Source organism: Tamandua tetradactyla, chromosome 22 (assembly GCF_023851605.1).
Source record: "Tamandua tetradactyla isolate mTamTet1 chromosome 22, mTamTet1.pri, whole genome shotgun sequence".
NCBI classification, from domain to species: domain Eukaryota; kingdom Metazoa; phylum Chordata; class Mammalia; order Pilosa; family Myrmecophagidae; genus Tamandua; species Tamandua tetradactyla.
This window is the reverse complement of record NC_135348.1, coordinates 32,406,574-32,425,896: the sequence shown is the minus strand read 5'-3', so window position 1 is coordinate 32,425,896 and position 19,323 is coordinate 32,406,574. Positions and strand designations below refer to the sequence as shown.

Below are 19,323 nucleotides of genomic sequence, written 5' to 3'. Positions count from 1 at the left end.
AACATGAAACCACAGAACTGCACTTGCCACAGCTGCGTGGATTTTGGCCTTTCTGGCTGAGCACGCTTTGAAAAAACTGGATGTTGACCCAGACAGAGCTACGCCAAAGAAACATGTTTAGGAGGAAAGCTCTGAAGTGGTGGCTCTCCAAAGTACCTAGCAGCTGACAGATGACAGGCAGGTCATATTAGTTATAAAGAAGTTACAGACTAATTCACAAAAGTTAACAACTCTTTCTCTTTCTGTTAAAAAAGCAAGAAGTTAAAAAATTCCTTGAATAGCCCCTGGTGTGTCAGATTGTAGAGGAGGGCAAACGGACAATGATGGGCCTGACAGATCACGTGTTAATTATGGTTGCTTCTGAAATACTGGTAGCAAGATGACTTCGGATTTGTACTCATAGGTAAATTGTAGATGCATGAAAAAGGCCAGCAACCAAACACTAAGACTAAGAAACAGCACTTCAAAAATTAACCACAGGAAGCTTGTGCTTGCAGCATGGTTCCACAAGACAAGGCACCCAGATTTTTTCTTCCACGTCAGGCTTGAAGAGCCGCTCTTGTGGCCATTTCAAAAACCTCCTTCACTCTATCTACACTCCATGTACCCAAATGCACCAATCCTGTTTGCCATACCTTGGCCTTCTTCAGGTTTTACAAGTTCCTGATTCATCTTGGGTAACTCCCGCCCTGTGTGCTCATTGCTGCGAAGATCTTTCTTGCTCCTAACCAGGAAGATGGGTGCGGTGGGACAAAAACGACTGGCTTCCGGGGTTCACTTCTGTGGGATGCTTCCTGAACTCCCAGGGCTGTGGATGGAGAAACTGATCTACCATCAGTGTCCGGTAGGAGAGGGGCCTCAGGCGATCATGAACTTCACGCCTGGCAGTGCTCCACAAAGCCAATCCCCCTGTTTCCATCCTCTTCACTAGCTGCCTCATAGTTCTCAACTCCGTGGGCACATACCCCTCTGGGAACCAGTCCTTGCGGAAGATGATGTGCCAGCAGGTCTCGCCACCGGCTCCATCACTGACAACCTCCAGCTTCTTCCGGATGGCAGCCATCGCCGACACAAGCACTGCAAAATGCACAGCCTGGGTAGCAGAAGTTCTGCAACGTACCTGGGACTTCTCAGATGAAGGGCACTGGGGCGGCGTCTCTAATGCTTGTGGAAAGTAATACACATACGTAATTCTCAGTTTCAGTTATCATCATTTACTTTCCAATATGGAAGGTGAGAATATAAGTTTTTTTTAACACTTACCCTCACCTCAAACACACATACAGGCACCCACGCGCACACATGACCACATCCACTCCTTTAAACCTCTCAAAGGACACAGCATAATTCTTAAACTAGTCTTGACGACATACCCGCAATTCTGCAGATATTCAGATTATTGTGCACTTCATTTTCTTCTAGGAAATACACGTAACCCTTTTCTATTCTGAATTCCTTTTTCTTTGGATCATGTGACTTCCTCTTTCTTGGTTTGTTTCAATAAAACACATCCTCTAATAGTTTCCCAGGAACAGGGCTATAAAGGAACTTCTAAGATTGAAAATATCTTCGTCCTACCTGTACATTTGTGAGATGTATCAGTTCGGTGGATAACTTACATTGTAAATAATTTGCACTCAGTATTTGGCAAGAATTGCTTTACTATTTCCAGTATCCATTATTGCTCATGATAAATAGGATGTCATTCTTATTCTCTTTACTTTGCATGCAATCTGCTTTGTTTTTTCCTTTGGTAAGCTCTTGATACATAATTTTAAACGTATTTGTTATAAAATTTCACAATAATATAATTAGGCGTGGGTCTAATTTGATTCAGTATGCTGTTCATTTTATGAACCTTTCAAATTGACAAATCAAGTGTTTACTATGAAATACTTTTAGTTTTGATTCTTTGTTCATTTTTACCTCTAAACTGTAAATTCTTTCTGAAACTTCTATAAAATCAGCTTTTAAACATCCTGAATTGGTATCCTAATTTTCAGATCACTTTCATCCTTAATTAACTTCATTTTTTCTTTAAGTGCAGCTGTCAATTATACGTGATTTTAAATATCATGTGTTATTTTCCAGAATTATTTACCTTATGAATCTCCCCCTTTATAAATGCTACATTTTGTTCATGGTTGCTATATCTTCTATTAACTCTGAGAATACTAAAAATAATTGCTCTGAAATTTTTTTATGCATCTTGCTTTTTAATCTCTATAAATCCATGTTAAAGATTTATTGGTTTTTTGAATTATTCACCTGTATGTATTTCAAGTTGAGAATATTAAAAATTATTTACACGCATGGAAGGGATATAATGACTGGATGATTTCAATCTGGCTTTTCAATCGTGACTGTTTTATTGGAGGTTGCTATATGCCAGCATGTCCTAACTAGTGGATTTCTAACTAGCTGCTCATTTCTGGGACCCCAGTGGAGAGATAATAATATGTCAATTTTACTTACTCTAGAATATAGGAATGCCCGATAATGAAAGATTTGACAAAGGGCATGGCTACATTTCCTCTCACTTCTCTTCTCCTTATGTTTTGTCAGCTTTATTTTAATAGCTAAAAATTCACTCAGTATCTCTCTTCACTCCTCTTGCTGTCTCTACAGTAGCTGGTTGAATTCCATTTTTCCTCATTGTGGATTTATTGTATCTTTCTCTTGTTAAGTTATTTTTGTAGTCTATGCAACATTCCCAAGCCAGTGAAACTAAGTTTTGGAGAATTGCTGAAATCTTGTGTCATATAGTTTTTTGACTGGACTATTATTGGCCAACTTTCCCATTCATTTAACGAAAATGATGTTAAAGGATGTAGTCATTGATAAACTTATATGGACTACAAATGTAAGAGGGTCCTGTTGGTTGCACAAAAAGATGTGTTTGTTTCAAATGTTGTGCATGCTCATTGTTTTCAGCAATATATATATGCAATATACATATATAGCATCATATATATATATCATTTTATATATATATATATATATTTATATATATATATATATATATACACACACACTACATTTCAAGATTTAAAATATTAGTACTCTATTTTGTAACCCAAAATATGCCTGAGGTCCCTAAGACTAACTCCAATTTCTGTAATTAGCTAATAGGATTCCAAGGTATCAGCATATAGTCATACAGCTAAGATTTGTTATAGTAAAAGGGTGAAAAGTCATATCAGCAAATAGTGAAAGTGTATGATATAAAAGTCCAGAGGAAGCTATGTTCAAGATTCCAAAGTCTTCTCCCAACTGTGTTGCACAAGACATGTGTTTGATTGCTCCAGCAACAAGTTGCAATAATGTGCAATATGTTGACATAGGAAGTTTGCCTGAGCTTAGGAGTTCAGAGTTTTTATTGAGGGCCAGTCATATGGACACTGGCTGCTTAGCACATACCACATTCCGGACACTGAGAATGAAAGCCGATGTTCAGCAGAAACCATATTGTCTGTGTGCATCCCTTGGCCACTGTGAGCCAATGTTATCAGCTCTGGGAATGGTAAGAACCCTAACAAAATCCAAATTCTCTATGCCAGCCAAGGGGCAAATTTCTAAGGAGCCTTTCTAAGGAGAGTAGTCTCAGACATGCAATTTTAGTTATTTTCTATATACCCAGTTTCCTTTTCTTTCACTTTAAGTTTCCATATAAACAAATTTAGTTCTATTAGTCATTTCATTTACCACATATTTTCTAATCTTCATCTCTATCTTTTAATTTGACAGTTTACAGGATGGATTTTATCCAGATGTTTGATCAAAAAGAGTAGGTAAACCTGCAGAGAAGGATGCCTCAGAACACTGGCCTTGGAGTGCAACTGCATAAGGTAAAGTCCAAATTTTTTGTGACATTGGACATCTAATTTAAACTGCCTGTTCCATTATTTGTAGAAAGAGGATAATGACGAACTTAATTGGTTGTTTTGTCATTTATTTTCTGACCATATCTTGTTTATGAGCTAATAAATCCACAATATTGTCTTTGAGTATATCACGAAATTTTATCTGCATAATGTTCTGCATTTTTAAGTCCTCTTTTTGTGTTTCCTTTGCTCACAGTTCACTGTATCTTTCTCTAACTTTATTTTTTTCTTTTTGTATTATCTATGCATGTGCTCATTCCTGTACCTTCTTTATCATTTTTGACTGGGGCCAAATATCCCCAGACCTCTGGTTTGCTCACCTTTAGATTATGTTTGGGACAGGGAGAATGAGTAGGCTTACAAGCATCTTTAATATAGATACATTGCAGCTTTCCCCACCCCAAGTGCTGAGACATGCTTTCCAGGTGCCTGGTAAGTGCTGTTGTGAATGTTTATCCTCTTCATGAAGAGCAGGGGTTTGAATGGCTTCCAGTGTGTAATTTAGTGTTGACAGATCACTCTTTAGTGGACTCTGGTCAGCAACTATAAACTGATTGTTACTTACTTTTTCTTCTTCCCACCAGTTGCTTCCCTTATGCGTGTACTTGACGTTCCTCCTTCAACCATCTCCTGAAATGCTCTCCATTTGATTAAAAGATACTAAAAGTAATGTTCTTGTAGTTTTCTTATACCCAAAGCAGTTGGTATTGTAACCATATCCAGCTACTTAACTAAAGGTAAAATTTGAATACTTAAATGGCTTATAATACCCTAAATGTATTATTCAGACCCCTTTGTCTTCGTAAATTCACCACCTAATTTCGTCTTTACTGCCTCACTCCAGCCACAAGGACCTCTTTGATTTACTCTAACATGACAAGCAAACTCCCATCTTAGAATCTCTACTATTGCTATTCCCTCTACCAGGACTGATCTTCTCCTTTGGTTTTCTTTGTCTTTTGTTCAAATGATACTTCCTTCATTAATTCTACACCAAATTCATATTATCCATCTCCTTGACTCACTAGAAACTCTCCATCCAGTTTTACATTGCTATTCTTATCCTCTTTCACAACATTAATCATCTCACATATTATATAATTTACTTATATGTATTTTTGCTCATTGTTCAACAAGCATCCATGAAAATGCAAGTTCCACAAGATTTGAAATCTTAACCTGTTTTTTTGTTGTTGTTGTTTGTTTGTTTGATTTTTTTTTTTTTGGCATGGGCAGGTTCTGGAATCAAACCCAGTTCTCCAGCCACCATTGCCCACCCCTTAGCCTGTTGTTGTTGTTATTTTTTTTAATGTTCCTACTTTTGAATCTCAAATGTTAGGAGTAAAAAGAAAAACAATTCATGCTTCTTGTATTTAAGGTACTCTTGTTAAAGTTTGGGATTTTATGTGCTTTCTAGATTCACTGAAACTGGTTTTATTTTCCATGGTATCCCAGTTTTCATTTGGTTTCAGAGAAGAAAGTAGATAAAAGATGGCTTTATTACTACAATTTCAACCAAAATTCTATATTTGTATTTTAAAAATAACTTTTTCATTAAAATGTATTTGAGGAGGATTTAACCAATTTACCTATTTATTAATACAAATAAATTGTAATGCTTCTTCTAGGTAGGAGTACTCTAAGGACATATGTATATATATATACTTTTTTTCATTATTCTTTTAAAGTTTCCATAAAATGTGTGCAGTAGGTAAATATTTTTTAGTCCTCTCTTTCTTTAACTGAATACATACAACTATATATTCAAAAGAGAGTTTTTCAAATTTGCGTAAGTTGATTTTTCCTCCTTTTCTCTCATCTCCTATCAACACACCAAGGCTCAAATGAAGAACATTCTAGAATCCTCAGAAGCAGAGTGCAACTGAGATTACAGACTTCATGCAGAAAGTTACCCCAGGAACAGTTAGCCCTATCCCTATATGAAAAGCCTGTATTCCCCTCAGTGACATAGATACAGAACATTGCATTCTTCCTGTGTTAAAGGCTGTTAACAATCAGAGGAACATCTTTTTATTTAGAGCTGCTAAAATGATATATAACTAAGGACAGAATCTTGATGCCTTGCATTGTAGAATTCAAATGTTTCCCAGAGGAAAACTGGCATGCTCTTTGCAAAGAAAAATATAAGAATATTTCTGCTTATGAACTGTGGTCTCTTATTCACTCTAGCCAAACTCAATGTTAATTGCTTAGCACAATACATAAAGCCCTTTGTAAACAATGTATTGCTTCTCAGTCTTTTCCCCATAATTTTCCATGGCTCCATACTCAATAAAACTTACTTCTCCAAGCTACACGTTATAGGTTTTCAACACAACATGCTTTATTATTGGTTCTCTATAACTTTCTAAACCTGGTATCTCTGCTGGTAACTCCTGCTACTCCTTAACGATATAACCCAAATATCAATTTATCAAGTAAGTTTTGTCCCCCATTTTCCAAATTTCTTTGAAAATATATTTTACCCTCTATTACATTTATTATAATTAGTGTGTTTGCATATATCTTTTCAAGTCACATCTATGAAGGTATTATTTTCTAATCTTGAGAACAAAAAGCTTGTTTGTTAATTGCTCTATTCCAGGATCTAGAATTGTGTCTTGCCCATGGCAATCACTTTAAAAATCATTAGATGAAAAACACATGAGTAAAGTTTACTTATTACCACAGATTTTGGCTAATATCAGATGCTTACTGAGAAAATAATTTTAGAATGGATAATTCAAGTCATGACTTACTAATGATATTTATTTCTATATACATTGCACATAAAAGTGTCCATGTTACTGCTTCTTGAAACTAAGCTATAATAGTTATAGTCAGAGTTTACCTCCCATCAGAAAAAGGCTAGCACTGGTTTGTTCCCAGGTTTCTGTACCAAAAATAAAGAAAAGAGAAAGAGAAAACTAGCACAATGTCACTTTATCATGACCCCAGTTTTTTTCTTGAGCAATGTTTGCCTCTAAAATGGTTGGGTATGCTGTTTTTTTTAATTTTTAATTTTATTTTTTTATTACACTTGTTATTGAATTTCTAAATGTCTTGAAGTGGCAAAGGCAAAATTTTTAAATAATTAATTTTGTCACTTATATAGAAAGAATTTAATGAAAACTCATTATGAGAGTGTGTCAATATTTTATTCAGAATATAAATATAAATATCAACTGAAATATTGATTACAAGCATCATCAAAAGTTTGCCAGCACTAAAGGGCTTACTCATATGGAAATAATGAAGTATATACTATAAAGTTTTAAGAACAATTAATCATAGCATGAATTATACTCTTATCATTTTTGGCTATTCATTCATTCATTCCATAAATATTTGGAAAGAGACAACACAATCCTGTGGCCAATAGAAGGGACTTTGGATAGTGTTGCAGATGAAATACAGGTCATCTTTGCAGTGTTTGGGACGTACTTATACTAAGAACAAATTATTCTTTGTTTATGTGAAATTCAACTTAACTACTACCCTGTATTTTTAATTGCCAAATCTGATAACTGCATTTCTTGTGCTGGAAAGCTTGGTTTTAATTTTAGCTCTGCAACTGATAGCTTACATGAACTTGAGCATCTTACTTCAAGTATGCCTCAGAAATTTCATAGGTAAAATGTGGCTGATAATAGTGTCTCTAGTACTGATAGATTAATAATGTCAGCATGTGTGTTTATGTATATATATATGCTCTGAACAGTGTCTGAGTCAGAAGAAGCACTATACAAGTGGGGAACATCTCATGCAGTTTTTGCTGTGATAATGCTCTGTAACAAACAACCTCAAATCTCAATGGCTTACAAAAGCAAACATTTATAATTTGCTCACTGATCTGTGGATAACCTAAAACATCTGTTAGAATGGGTCAACTTATTCTTTCAGCCGAAGAAAATCTTATGATTAAGCCCGATATTAAGGTGTAAGGATTTATAATCTTCCCACAGAAAATATGGAGAAAAGAGAGTGGATACATGTAGTAGAATATATACTAGCAGTGTTCTAGTTTGCTAGCTGCCAGAATGCAATGTACCAGAAACGGAATGGCTTTTTAAAAGGGGAATTTAATAAGTTGCTAGTTTACAGTTCCAAGGTCAAGAAAATGTCCCAATTAAAACAAGTCTATAGACATGTCAATTCAAAGGCATCCAGGGAAAGATACCTTGGTTCAAGAAGGCTGATGAAGTTCAGGGTTTCTCTCTCAAGTGAGAAGGCACATGGTGAATGTAGCCAGGGCTTCTCTCTCAGCTGGAAGGGCACGTGGCGAGCGTGGCGTCATCTGCTAGCTTTCTCTCCCGGCTTCCGGTTTCATGAAGCTCCCCGGGAGGCGTTTTCCTTCTTCATCTCCAAAGGTCGCTGGCTGGTAGACTCTCTGCTTCATAGTGTTGCTCTCTCTGAATCTCTTATTCTCCAAAATATTTCCTCTTTTATAGGACTCCAATAAACCAATCAAGACCCACCCAAATGGGTGGAGACATGTCATCCCCTAATTCAGTTTAACAACCATTCTTGACTAAATCACATCATCCAAGGAGATGATCTAATTGCAGTTTCAAACATACAGTAGTGAATAGAGATTATTCTACCTTTACAAAATGATAGTTTGATTAAAATATGGTTTTTCTAGGGGGCATACTTCCTTGCAAACCAGCCAAGTAGTATGCATGCCGCACTAGTTATATGTAGAGTGTATAAATGTATATACACACACATATATACATATGTAGTAGTAGTTCTACATATAATAGAACACTGTCTACCATTCTTATCATTTTGTTAAGCACATACTATTTCTAGACACTGGAAATTCAGTAGTGAACAAAACAAAGCCCTACGTTTCAGAAGTCACGCACTACAGTGTAGAAGAGAAAGACAATAAACAAATAATAGATCAGATCATATTATTTACTATGGGAAAACTAACAGACACTGAGGCAGAGAAGGAATGCTTGAATATGTAGTAAAATACATCATCCAAAGGGTCAATTTTCCTAGTAATCTACACATCGCTTTTATTTTCCTAGCACTCTGCAATCACTATTCATAATCTGTCACATCTTTTAACAAAACTACTTTTCCACCAACTCTTTTTGCTGTGTCCTTGAAAATGTGCATCCCATATATTTAAAAAGAGAAACATGAGTGCTCCAAATTTAGCCAGTTTTGGTGAAACGGCAGCTTAAAATGTAGAGCCTGGGAAAATCATCTTAATATATACTTTGGAAATTATTAATCCAAAGATCTTAATCATTGTTGAAATTTTGCAGAGCAGGGGGCTACTCATATATGTAGCCATGTTGCAGTGTAAATAGTGTCTTCTGTTTCTTTTGGAGCTGAGTGAGTCGGTGAGTTCTCTGACCTGACAATGGATTTTCAACCACATTTAATATTTTGGGCAGGATATATTAATCGCATTTCATTCTTTGGGCCTGATATAACAACTTCCACACAGGTAATTACCAGAAAGAAAAGTAGATTTTGTACTTTTATAACCCTCAAAGACAGGGCCTAGATATCAAGGAAAACAATGAAAACATGTTTCAAACATGAGTTAATCATTTTATAGAAGCCTAAGTGGCTCTTATCTTTTAATCTAATCATGGACTATTCCCAACTTGTTGTATTTATATAAGTGCAACAAGAAATGTTAACTATAGTATAATTTTTCCCCATTTGGCTAGCTAAAAAAAAATAAAGGCCATTGTTTCCCTGACAACTCTGGCCTATGAATTTAAATTTAACTGGTTTATTTGGTTTCCAGAACAGAAGTTGCATCATTCAAGATGTCTGCTCAGGTCAGAGACTTGTTTTGGACTGTGTTTAGTTATTGAGTTATCCTTACATAGAAATTGTAGATTGCATAGTATAAATGTAAAGTGAGTCAGTCATCTGTCCTGGAAGTTTTCCCAAGTGGTTTGGGCTTCCAGCTTTTCAGAAGTTTCTGAATATTTGTTTCTGGGAAACATGATTCACCAGACAGGGGGTGGGAGTGGGTATTGGTTTTAAACATATGAAAGTTTCTAATAATTATGCTAAACACGTAGGTCATGTTGGTGTGTGGTGGATGGTTATGATTCTGATATACACATAAGAAGGAGTAGCACTTGCTACTTTTCTGCTGTGCAAATACTCTATGTGACAAATTTCAAGCTACCAGTGTAAAGTCACTAGGCTCACAAAATTCTTGGAATTTAACAGTGGATTCTTCTTAGCCAGTAAAAGCAGGCTACAGTGCATCAATGTGAGGAAGGAAATTTCTAGAAGGTCTGCTCAGAGTATAAATAGTTCATTAACAAAGACAGTCAGGAAGTTTTCCTTCTTCAGGTGAGTGTTGTTGTAATGGACAGTGATGTGTTATGTGACATGTTAGCTGAAGAATACTAGAAGTTCTCTATCATTAGAAGAGTCTGTAGAGCATAGAAATCATTAAATGTGAAGATTTTAGATCTAACGAAGAAATTAAAGTTTTCATGTGATGTGTTACTGGTACAAGAGGCTTTAGAGAAAGGTGATATGCCTAAGTATTAGATCTAATGAAAGAACAAGGAAGCAGTAGATTCCTGATGATTCCCATGGAATTAAGAGAACATTTCTTGTACTTGTTCAAGTTTTTCATGACAAAGAAAGGACACATATTGTGAATCTAAATCCCGGAAAAATCTTTTATTTGATAGAAGTCCTTGTGCTTAAGCAGGCGTGTGATCCTTTTAACTTAAAATGTATACAATTATTAAAAGGCATTTATATAAGCATACTATACTAATGTAGTAATAAATCTAGCAGAATAAATTCTTTTTATTTATAAGTTTTGTCATACTATTTTCATATAAGTTTTCACTTAATTAAAATGTGGAGCATTTTTAGATAAATCTGTTTTTCTTGCCATAGTTTTCGCAGGGTGAAAGAACAAATTCTATGTTACCAAATGGTCATTTTGATAAAGCCAACTATAGTTTTCGTTAATAGATTTAAATTATTATTATGCATTTGGAGCCTGCATTTTGTTAATGCAAAATAAAGAATGGTTGTGAGAGACCCCCAATTCCCCCACCCTGTGGCCTGGGCTGGTCAGGGGGCCCAAGCTCTTTGGTCCAGGTGTGATACTGTGTGAGGAGAGTTGCTTTTGAGGAGAAAAGAGGCCAAGAGAAATCTGAGCCCCTGTAGAATAGGAGACTGTGGTGAGAGGTTGTGTACAAAAACCAAAGCATCTTGGTTACTGCACTTTGACTTGATTGGAATTGGGCCACTGAGACCATACGAGACCCAAGAAACCAAGTCCCTTACAAGACTTGAGGCAGATCTGAGTTGGACCAGAGTGGGCACGCCGTTCACAGCTGCAACTGGGATTGTTTCTAAAAGTTCTGTGACAGCGCAGAAGAACAATTTCTTTTTATGTATAGCTTCTAAAATGGAGTCCTGTGTAAGAGTTCAAAGAATGGAAAAGGCTTAGAAAGCTTAGAGAGAAAAGCAAGCAAGGACCCATCAAAGCTGAAAGAACCACTGAAGCCAGAACCTGAAAGCAAGGAAACCAGAGCCGAGAGAGAAGGACCAGCAGATGCTGTCCATGTGCCTTCAGTGTGACAGAGGTATCCCTGATGACAGCGAACTTTCTTTAGAATTCAGGTTTACAAACTTTTTCTTAACAGAAGAGTGAAAATTCATCTATGGCTGATACTTTGCCTTGTCTATGAGGCAGCCACTAGCCTGGAATAACTCTATGTTGGTTACCTGAGATACTAGTCGTCCAATGTCTCTTTTCATCTCTAGTCACCTGTTATAACTACCTAAGACATTTCCTAAAGACCCTGATGCCCAAGTCCCATCTCAGAAAATTAAAATCTTAACATCATGGGGTAGGTTCAAGGCATTTATCAGATGCTTTTTACATGATCTCATGATTTAGAGCTACTGTATAGACCTGCCTTATTTCTCTTTCATTTCCCCCATCTCTTCTATCATGAGCTTTTTCTCAACTGACCATAAAGATTTTAGTTTTTCTTCTGACAATGTCAGGTAAATTCTCCTTCTCAGTAGTGTTTGTCTAAGACACAGGTAATCCTAATATCCCTGTTTTATCTCCCTGGGTCTTCATAAAACTGGCTCTTGGACTCCTTTTCAATGCATCAGTTCACTACCAGGTTCTCTTACATTCTTTGAGCTCAAGATTCAACTAATTTGCATTGTTCTGGACACTTTCCTGCATGTGTGTGTACAAGTGGTAATGTGAGGATAAAGGAAATAAGTCAAAGCTCTAAGCAAACTCATGCTCTCTTCACTTTAGAAATTCTGGCCTCTTCATCTACTTGTGGACCAATGTACATTTAACCTGACATGAAAAGTCCTCCTGTTAAGGTCAACTCATATTTAGCCAATATAAACAGAGGTGTTAGATTGCTTATGTAGTATAAGTCCACAACTCTGGGACTGAAGAGAAACCTGACTCCAGGCCAATACTAGAACTCCTGGCTGAGATACAAGTTCTAAATTAGTTTTTGCAAAGGGGGACCTTCCTCTTCAGTTTTCACACTTCTGCTTCACAAGTACAGTTGATGGTTAAGTTTTGTCCTTGATCAAGTTTCTCTAAAACAGATCAAATAGGAGTATTTATATGCAAGTGATTTATTGAGACAATGCTCCCAGGATAACTAGGCAATGAAGTTGGGGAGCAGGAAAGAGAAGGCGAAGAAGTATGTGATTTCAGGGAAATTAATAAGGATTTCAGGGCTTACAAGATGCTTATCTGGTGATTATTATAATGGGGCTTTCCTTTTCTTGTTAGGTATTGTGAGAGGGATCAGCAAAATTAAGCTGCAGGAACAAAGCAGAATTCAGAATGCAAACAGCAGATGGAGTTGGTGGTGTGTGGCACAGGCCAAGTGCCAAATGCATTTGAAACAATGGAAGGACAAGATAGAGATACTATCATCTCCTGGAGAGAATAAGAAAGTAAAAGGCCATGGGAGAAGGAGCTATAAACCAATATACAAAGCAACAAGGGAAAGCTATACCAAGAACCAGAGATATGATTACCTTTACGGTTGAATTTGAAGGCTAGGGAATCTCATGCTAGTCTCTACTTTCTGATCACCAGCTTTCTTTCCATAGTCTTCTACTACAAGTCAGATGGTGTCAGTGTGGCCAGTGACTTGACACCCATCATGGGTGCATGCTGAGCTCTCAAAAGAATCACACTCAAGCTTGGGAGAGGTTTTCTGTCCTATGGAAACATCAAAAGCCAGCTATGAAAGATAAAACTATAGTCAAACAAGTTCCATTGTTATTCATTATCTTACTGTGATATATTCTTCCATTTAGAGGGGCATCAAAGAATGTAAGTGGTTGGGAACAAGCAAGACCATCTAGAAATCCTAGGGTGAGGCAAAGCTAGTAGAGATACTTTGATATTTTCTTTCCTGTTGATCTTTGTTCCATTGTTGATAATGGTCAGATTGCTAGGAGGAAACAAGCTCTAAATATTAAATATTGAATAAAAATTGAATTACTAAAAATCAATAATTCCTAGGAGTTGAAAGGTAAGGAAATCATGACAGATATAGACTGTGCTGTTGGGAATGGAGAGATTGTGCGGAAATCAAGCAAAATTAAAAATCGAAAAAAAACCCATGTAAAATAAAAGTACTGCTGAAAATGAAAAAAAAGGGTTGTGAGAGAAGACAAGATTTCAGTCTTAAGTATATCTATATACAGGAAATACTTATAGGTAAAATTAAGAAAGCATTCAGCAATAAGCAATAGTGGTTATCAGATATTTTTTTTTTTTAAAAGAAAGACTTTCTCTCAAGAATGATTTAAAAGTACATCACAAAACAGTTAAGGGAATATTTGGATGATAATAAGGAATCACAGGTGGTGCGTCAGTAGCTCAGTGGCAGAATTCTCGCCTACAATTCCAGAGTCCTGGGTGCGACCAGTGCCTGCCCATGCAAAAAAAAAAAAAAAAAAAAGAATCACTACTAAGCTACTAAGCTATACGTAAAACTAATTTAGTTCATTTGCATAAAAAAACATTTTAATTTTACTTTGCTTATATATTTTTCATGTAACTGTTTACAATAAAATATTAACTATATCTTTATATATATTTAAACACATACAAATATACAATACTTTAAATATTTTTATATAGCTATAAAATATAATTAACATACTGTATCAATAATGTATATACTATATTGAATTTATTATCTGAATGAATAACTTTTTTAATGAATAGACAATCATATCCATTCTCTTATATACATATTTGTATTTCAATGTAAATATTGTACCTAATATAATTAACCATTAATATTAATTATCTTTAATGAAAGTTAAAGAGAGAACTGGAAGACAAAAAGCATGAAGACTATTTTTTTCTTCCTAAGCCCTTATTTCACATCATTTTACCTATTGCAAGGAAGCAAATTAAACATGCATATATTTATATATATAATTTTCACATAAAGTATTTGCACATTTCATTTACTGCCATTCTGAGAAATAAGTAAATTAAAAGTATATTTAGTGACCAGTGTTTTCCATGTGCTTCTTATTTAGAAACTGCCCAAGCATCCAAAAAAACTTAATTACTTAACTTAATCACTTATATAGGTTTAAAATTAATTAAGAACTCAGAAATTACAATTTATCTAGCATATTTAATACCTGTAGCTTACAGTATTGAAGGATTTTATAAAAGCAAACTTTTTAAAAGAGATTATTATTTCATTCTTTTGATATAAAACATATATATCTATTTCTATAATTTTTAATTTTAAGCAAGTTTTAGAAACTAAGACAGTGGCAATTATTCAACTCATGAACCAATGTAGGAAATTCAGGAAGTTTTAATCACAAGAAATTTAACCACAATCAAAATATAGTACTATAATCTAACTTGACCTATCTGTATAGCTCATATGAATAATTGAAACACAGGGAGCCCAGAATAAGAAACAAGTCCTTCAATCTTGTGTAGCTTAATGTAACGCCTGGATACATCCTGGAACATATTAAGCAGATAATCAAAAAGTATTGTCAAAGTCCCTTCAGAGATGGGAGAAAAAATATGGAACTATTAAACTTTACCATCACAGAATCTCCAGATACTGAGTCAAACTTTAGGGACACCCAAATCCATAGGCCAAGCCCTTGATCTTGTGGCTGACTCTTGTGAAGTTTATGTAGGTAGCGGAGAAGCGTAGCCTACTTATAGCTATGCCTAAGAGTTACTTCTGGAGGACCTCATTTGTTGCTCAGATATGGCCTCACTCTCTTTAAGCCCAACTCTGCAAGTGAAATCATTGCCCTCCCCTCTATGTGGTAGTTAGATTCAGTTGTCAACTTGGCCAGGTGAAAGCACCTAGTTCTGTTGCTGTGGACATGAGCCAATGGTAGGTGAATCTCATCTGTTGCTAATTACATCCGCAGTTGGCTAGGAGGCGTGTCTGCTGCAATGAGTGATGTTTAACTTAATTGGCTTGTGCTTAAATGAGAGAACGCAATGTAGCACAGTCTAGCAGCTCAGCATTCCTCATCACAGCACTTGCAGCTCAGCCCAGGCCTTTGGAGAAGTCACCCCGGGGAAAGTTGTTGGAACCCAGGGGCCTGGAGAGAAGACCAGCAGAGACCATCCTGTGCCTTCCACGTAAGAAAAGAGCCTCAGTGGAAAGTTAGCTGCCTTTCCTCTGAAGAACCAACAAAATAAATCCCCTTTTATTAAAAGCCAATCTGTCTCTGATGTGTTGCATCCCAGCAGCTAGCAAACCAGAACAGAGTTGGTACCGGAGAGTGGGGTGCTGCTGCGGTTTGCAAATGCCAGATCTGTTGGAACTGTGTTTTGGATGGCTAAGGGGAAGACTTTGGAGGAACTGTGAAGAGATTGATGGAGAAGTCCTGGAGGGCTTGAAGAGACTGTTGGTGTAAATGAAACCACCGCCAATCTTGACAAAGGAGGACAAAAAGGGAGAGATTGGAGTTTGCAGAGTGAGAACCATGGAAGTTCGGGTCTGAAGCCAAGAAACCTCGGCCAGGAGAGTGGACGCACCTGTATGTGTGGAGAGGGTGAGTTTACCCTGAAGGGCGAGGATGAGTCTCCCCTCTCATTGCAGTGGAGTAGTTGTGCAGCCTCGGGCCTTGGAAAAGGCGTAGCACACTCCTTGGGGGACTGGGAGAGCCTGGCTGCCACCATGTGGAGGGGTTGAGCGTGCGCCCCAGAAATGGCAGAGAGCCCAGGGGAGGCCCTGATGCCTGGAGAGAGTGGAGCCCAGAGGTGGTCTCCTCGATGTTCCCCGAGGTTGATTTGGAAAGAGACCGGCCACTGCATAGGCCCTTGGAAGGTGTGGGACTGCCGCTTTCTACAGCCGAAGGATAAATGACTTTCAGACTTGGAAATCCAACGGTGTTTGCCTGCAGATCTTCCTTCCAATTTCTCCCTATAGAAATGAAAATCTGTATCCTTTGACTATCCTCCTTTGCATATTGGCACCGGACTTATTTTGAGATTCACAGGTCCACAGCCAGAAGAGAATCCCTCCTCCTGAAGGGATTAGCCCTAGAGTTATTAATCCTGTTTCACCAGATGAAACTGCAAATGAAAGCCCTGAAGCAAATGGCTTGGAAGATATTTCTAATTCTTTTCATGACCCACCCCCACCACCCCTCATTTCTTCTAGACCTATAACTAGACTAAAGTCCCAACAGGCCACTAAAGGTGAGGTACAAAGTATCACACATGAGGAGGTACGTTATACTCCAAAAGAACTGTGTGAGTTTTCCAATTTATATAGACAGAAATCAGGGGAATATGTGTGGCAATGGATTTTAAGAGTGTGGGATAATGGTGGGAGGAATATAAGGCTGGATCAGGCTGAATTTATTGATATGGGCCCACTAAGCAGAGATTCTGCATTCAATGTTATAGCTAGAGCAGTTAGCAAAGGTGTTAATAGCTTGTTTGGGTGGTTGGTTGAAACATGGATCAAAAGGTGGCCAACATTACCTGAGGTTGAAATGCCAGAACTGCCCTGGTATAATGTAGATGAGGGTATCCAGAGGCTTAGAGAGATTGGGATGTTAGAGTGGATTTATCATGCAAAGCCTGCTCTTACACCCCAGGAATGTCCAGAGGATGCACCTTTTACCAGAACAGTGAGAAATAAATTTGTGAGACTAGCACCATCATCCCTCAAGAGCTCTGTGGTTGCACTTCTCTGTAGGTCAGATATTACTGTAGGAACTGCTGTCACTGAGCTGGAATGCTTAAACACAATGGGGATGACAGGATCCCGAGTTGGCAGAAGCCAGGTGGCAGCACTTAATCACCAAAGACAGGGTAGACGTGGCTATTATAATAGACAACAAACTCAAAGGAGGCATCAAAATTATATGACACGCAGAGATTTGTGGCATTGGCTAGTAAATCATGGGGTGCCTAGAAATACAATAGAAGGGCAGTCTACTAAATTCTTGTTGGAGCTGTATAAACAAAAGAGTTCTAGGTCAAGGGAACAGAAGTCTAACCTGAATTACAAAAACACAGAGTCACGGCCCCTTAACCAATTTCCAGACTTGAAAGAGTTTACAGACCCTGAGCCCCTTGAATGAAGGGGAGGCCAGGTCCCTATGGGGAAGAAACCTGTTACACTGCCACAAATTTATACTGTTAACCTTCCTCTAAGTCTTCCCCAAGGAGACCGACGGCCTTTTACCAGGGTAACTGTGCATTGGGGAAAAGGAAATGATCAGATATTTTGGGGATTATTAGACACTGGTTCAGAAGTGACATTAATTCCAGGGGACCCAAAACGTCACTCTGGACCACCAGTCAGAGTGGGGGCTTATGGAGGCCAGGTGATCAATGGAGTTTTAGCTCAGGTCCGTCTCACAGTGGGTCCAGTGGGCCCCCGGACCCATCCTGTAGTTATTTCCCCAGTTCCAGAATATATAATTGGCATAGACATACTGAGCAACTGGCAGAATCCCCACGTTGGTTCTCTAACTCGTGCAGTGAGGGCTATTATGGTGGGAAAGGCCAAGTGGAAGCCACTAGAACTGCCCCTACCAAGCAAAATAGTAAATCAAAAGCAATACCGTATTCCTGGAAGGATTGCAGAGATTACTGCCACTCTTAAGGACTTGAAAGATGCAGGGGTGGTGATTCCCACCACATCCCCATTCAACTCTCCTATTTGGCCTGTGCAGAAAACAGATGGGTCTTGGAGAATGACAGTGGATTATCGTAAACTCAACCAGGTGGTAACTCCAATTGCAGCTGCTGTTCCAGATGTAGTATCATTGCTTGAGCAAATCAATACATCCCCTGGTACCTGGTATGCAGCTATTGATCTGGCAAATGCTTTTTTCTCAATAGCTATTAGTAAGGACCACCAGAAACAGTTTGCTTTCAGCTGGCAAGGTCAGCAATATACTTTCACTGTTCTACCTCAGGGGTATATCAACTCTCCAGCCCTATGTCATAATCTTGTTCGCAGATTATGTCATAATCTTGATAGTTTCTGCCTCCCACAAGACATCACACTGGTCCATTATATTGATGATATCATGTTGATTGGACCTAGTGAGCAAGAAGTAGCAACTACTCTAGATTTACTGGTAAGGCATTTGCGTGTCAGAGGATGGGAGATAAATCCAACAAAAATACAGGGGCCTTCCACCTCAGTAAAATCTCTAGGTGTCCAGTGGTGTGGGGCATGTCGAGATATCCCTTCTAAGGTGAAGGATAAATTGCTGCATCTGGCCCCTCCCACAACCAAAAAAGAGGCACAACGCCTAGTGGGTCTTTTTGGATTTTGGCGACAACATATTCCTCATTTGGGTGTGCTACTCTGGCCCATTTATCGAGTGACCAGAAAAGCTGCTAATTTTGAGTGGGGACCTGAACAAGAGGAGGCTCTGTGACAGGTCCAGGCTGCTGTGCAAGCTGCTCTGCCACTTGGGCCATATGATCCAGCAGATCCAATGGTGCTGGAAGTGTCAGTGGCAAATAGAGATGCTGTCTGGAGCCTTTGGCAGGCCCCTATAGGAGAATCACAACGCAGACCTTTAGGATTTTGGAGCAAAGCCTTACCATCTGCTGCAGATAACTACTCTCATTTTGAGAAACAGCTTTTGGCCTGCTACTGGGCCTTAGTAGAGACTGAACGCTTAACCATGGGTCACCAAGTTACCATGAGACCTGAGTTGCCTATCATGAGTTGGGTGTTGTCTGACCCACCAAGCCATAAAGTTGGGCGTGCACAGCAGCACTCTATTGTAAAGTGGAAATGGTATATACGAGATAGAGCCAGAGCAGGTCCTGAAGGCACAAGTAAGTTACATGAAGAAGTGGCACAAATGCCCATGGTTTCCACTCCTGCTGCCACATTACCTTCTCTTTCCCAGACCAGAGCTATGGCCTCTT

General features: G+C 38.0%; 1 long non-coding RNA gene and 1 pseudogene across 1 annotated transcript in view; both read right to left on the bottom strand.

Moving 5' to 3' along the window:
• Positions 1-470: 470 nt before the first annotated feature.
• On the bottom strand, positions 471-1,063 carry LOC143666131 (transforming protein RhoA pseudogene; annotated as a pseudogene).
• Positions 1,064-13,663: 12,600 nt separating this feature from the next.
• The window catches only part of LOC143666093 (uncharacterized), a 48,827-nt gene continuing 43,167 nt past the window's right edge, over positions 13,664-19,323 (bottom strand). The window contains exon 4 of the long non-coding RNA XR_013167377.1: positions 13,664-13,837. This is a non-coding gene — a long non-coding RNA (uncharacterized LOC143666093). The remainder of the gene's footprint in view (positions 13,838-19,323) is intronic.